This window comes from Onychomys torridus, chromosome 16, assembly GCF_903995425.1.
Source record: "Onychomys torridus chromosome 16, mOncTor1.1, whole genome shotgun sequence".
In the NCBI taxonomy this organism is placed as follows: Eukaryota; Metazoa; Chordata; class Mammalia; order Rodentia; family Cricetidae; genus Onychomys; species Onychomys torridus.
In genome coordinates this window covers 16,164,903-16,169,217 of record NC_050458.1, presented here as the reverse complement: position 1 = coordinate 16,169,217, position 4,315 = coordinate 16,164,903, and the positions used below count along the sequence as shown (strand labels likewise).

At 36.8% G+C, this 4,315-nt stretch overlaps 1 non-coding gene across 1 annotated transcript; it reads right to left on the bottom strand.

The window, feature by feature from the left end:
• Window positions 1-3,919: 3,919 nt before the first annotated feature.
• LOC118597576 lies at window positions 3,920-4,083 on the bottom strand. The gene has a single exon (XR_004946868.1). It is a non-coding gene; the product is annotated as a U1 spliceosomal RNA (small nuclear RNA).
• Between the last annotated feature and the right edge of the window lie 232 nt (window positions 4,084-4,315).

The window sequence follows — 4,315 nt, the reverse complement described above, 5'->3', positions numbered from 1 at the left end:
AGTGAAGTATAAATATCTATTCACCTGTGTTAGGACACACACACACATACACACGAAATAAAACAAAACAAAAATCTGGTAAAACAAGTGACTCAACCCAAGTCCCTCTTGGCCAACTGAAGAGATCACTGAGATTACTTAGAGGAACAAGGATCAAGGATCATGGGTTACTCAAAGGCAACAACATCACCAAAAGTCCCATCACTCTAGAGTTGACTGACTATTCATCAAATCCATCAACTTATGTCTTCTGCTCAGCAAATTTTTGCTGCAGTATACTCTCGGGGAGATGGCATATGAATCATCATTGTGGATTTTGTAGACTCTGAGCCTCCTGATGCCAAGTTCTGTTAGCTTTCTCAGCCTCTAATCTCATTAGCTTCCATGGTCTCCCTCTTTCCTCCAAGTGAGATTGTTTCAATTCCAAGGGTATCTGCTCAATATTTGCATTGTTTCTTGTATTTGTATTCCAACACAATTAAAGATAAATTATGAAAAATTTAGTCTACTTTGAAACATTAATCTCTACTCAAAATTGACTTGAATGCAAATGTTTACACTGAATTTTAAAGATCACATAGATATAAAATGCAATCATAAATAGTTATATATTTATACAAATGCCTAAAATATATCTATTCATAAAAACACATCACAAGATAAAGTTGCAAGCATGTGCAGCATTAATTACTGGTTTATAAGTTGATATTTGTTGTATAGCAATAACATTGAAAAGTTTAATAACCTGTAAACTATGTTCACATATAAAAGTTCCTCTTTGCTATTCAGACATAAATATTATAGTCAAATAATAATGTTTCATTGGATCCAGAAATTAATCTGCTTTTTCCTTTTTTTTTTCTTTTATTGAAAACAGATTTTTTTCCTTGTACAATATATCTTAATTAGAGGTCCCCTCCCTGTACTCCTTCCAGTTCCTTCCCATCTTCTCCCCCCTCTAGATTGACTCTCTTTCTCTCATTAGAAAAGAACAGGCTTCTAAGGGATAATAAACCACACATGACAAAAATAAAATATCATAAAATGAAGCAAAAACTATCATATCGAAGTTGGACACAGCAACTCAACAGGAGCAGGCACAAGAGTCAGAGATTCCCTCATTCTCACAGTCTGGACTCCCATAAAAATACAAGCTAGTACCTATAATTTATAAACAGAGGACCTGGTGCAGACCCATGTAGGCCCAGAGCTTGCTACTTCAGTTTCTATGAGCTCCTATGTACCTTTCTTCATTGATTCAGAAGGGCTTGTAATCTTCTCAATCTCCATCACTACTTGCTTTTGCAATCTTTCTGCCTCATCTTCCTCGGCATTCTCTGAGCTCAGATGGGAGGGATTTGATGGAGACCTCCCATTTAGATTCTCATGAAGTCTGACTGTGGGTCTCTGCATCTGTTCCCGTCTACTGCTAGAAGAAGGCTCTCTGGTGATAACAGGTTAAGGCTCTAATATATGAATATAGAATAACATAATTAGAAATCATTTTATTGATACCTTTTTAAAATTATTTTTTATTTTATTTTTTTTATTTAATTTAATTTTACATATCAGCCATGGGTTCCCCTGTCCTCCCCTCTCCTGCCCACAACCTGCCTTCCTCCCAATCCCCGCCCCCCATTCCCATCTCCTCCAGGGCAAAGACTCCCCTGGGGATTCAGCTCAACAAGATAGATTCAGTCGAGACAGGTCCAGTCCCCTCCTTCCAAGATGAGCAAAATGTCCCTGCATAATCCCCAGGTTCCAAACAGCCAGCTCGTGCACTAAGGACAGGTTGGAGTCCCACTGCCTGGGCGCCTCCCAAACAGTTCAAGCTATTCAATTGTCTCACTTATCCAGAGGGCCTGCTCCAGATGAGGGCTCCACAGCCCTTGGAAGGGATGAAGAAAATGTGGTACATCTACACAATGGAGTACTACTCAGAAGAGAAAAATAATGACATCATGAGGTTTGCAGGCAAATGGATGGATCTAGAAAAAATCATCCTGAGTGAGGTAACCCAGACTCAGAAGGACAAACACGGTATGTACTCACTCATAGGAGGGTACTAGATGTAAAACAAAGATGACTAGACTGCTACACAACTCCAGGGAGGCTACCTAGAAAACAGTACCCTAAGAAAGATACTTTTTTTTAGATCAGTAATGTTTGGTTTACCCTGGGTCTCTGGGCTATCTAGTCTCTGGCTTTTGGTTAAGGTATTGTTGGGCATGCATTTCCTATAGTGAAATGAACCTTAAATTAAATCAGAAGTTTGTGGCTCCCACAAGGTCTGTGCCACCACTGTCCTAGCACATTTTGCATGTAGGAGAGATCATGGGCCAAAGGTTTTGTGGTGGGGTTGGTGTCCACATTGCTGTTTTGGTAGCCTACACAGTACCTTCTCACACTGAAAAGATTAGTGGCATATATTTTATCACCAACTCACAAGAAAGGGAAATAAACCATTCATTGATTACAATACTTACAATCTCAAATATGATGATGAACACAAATCTAAAATTAATTTATGTCTGACATTATTTAATTACTTTTTTTAAATTTCCTCCTCCCATTCCACCTCTCAGTCCATCCCATTTACCCCTGTTCTCCTTCAAATTCATGTTCTCTTTATTTTTAAATGTTGTTATATATGTGTGGTAGGTAATTGTTTGTGAGTGTATTCCCAAATAAATACATATAAATTGTCCATACAATATTACTTACATGTATATATTTTCATGCCTGATCAGCTTTAGATTTAGTGATAATGCATGTGTTTATGATGTGGGAGAGCAAGAATTAGTGAAACAGCATAACTAATGAAGACAAAATAATGATATTTTTACCTAATGAAAGTTTGACATATCAGCATTATAATTTTTAATATATTGCATAAAACTGTTTACTTGTGAGAAAGTGTTTTGTTCACCTGAGAGGAAACTTGGTAGAAATTACACAAGCTGATGTTAATGTGTATGAGGGAATTCTGGTAGTAAAAATGAGGAGAAATAAATATAAGGAAGAATATTTCATATTCAGGTACTCCTTGCTTTATTCGCATGATTAAAATTAGTTACTAAATATTGTAAAGAACCCAAGCCTTTATTATATTGTACATTACACTTCTATGATCTGTCTAAAGGATAAGACATACGTATTTGAATCAAAATATCTGGGTAATAAAATTGTATAGGTGAAACAAAATTTTATAAGCTAGTGTAGTGGTGAATAGTATAAAAATAGAACTTATAGACTGAATACAATATTATTCACTGGCTTATATAACTGATTTTTTTGCAACCAAATATTTAAAGTGTAGTTCATATCACAAAGATCTACTAAATTTAATTTATAAAAAGGAACAGGAAGTAAGTGATATTGAAACATCTAGCCATTTGTTGTGAAAATGTATAAAATGTGACTGATGTTCATTAAAGTACTTAAAACACTGAAAGATACTTTTGTGATCAATTTTGAATTGTGATAAATTATTATGTTTTAAGATTTATTTTTAATTGTGGGTATCTGTACATGAAATGTTTGTAAAGGTGCTCTTAGAGGCAAGAGGTATCAGATACCCCAGAATCTGGAGTTACAGGAAGTTGTGAGCCACTCCATATAGGTGCTCGGAACCAACTGTAATTGTCTACAAAAGTGATATGTACTCTTAACTACTGAATCCTCAATTTAAAAAAACACTTTATAAGAACCCATACTAATCCATAAAGTATAAACTCAAAACATGTGAAACTGAGTTCCACAGAAACGTTAAGGAAAACAGATGAATCTGTTCTTACCTTTGGATTTCAATACCCCTCTATTAGAAAAGACCAATTGACAAGATCATCCCAACACATATTTGAACTTAAAAGAAACCATGCAATGTTTGTTTATTTTATTTTATTTTATTTTATTTTTTCAGGGGAGAGCCTGAACGCTGTCCCCCACTACCACAAATTATGCAGTCGAGTTTCCTGCATTTGGGGAAATCGCAGGGGTCAGCACATCCGGAGTGCAATGGATAAGCCTCGCCCTGGGAAAACCACCTTCGTGATCATGGTATGTCCCCTGCCAGGTAAGTATGTTTATTTTTTTAATTAAGGAATTTTTTTTCATTTTGCATACCAACCACAGATCCCTTCTCTTCTCTCTTCCTGCCCCTCCAGCCTTCCACTCCCAACCTATCCTGCATTCCCTCCTCCAAGAAGGTAAGACCTCCCATGGGCAGTCAGCACAGCCAGGTACATTCAATTGAGGCAGGTCCAAGACCCTCCCCCTGCATCAAGGCTGTGCAAGGTGTCCCACCATAGGTAGT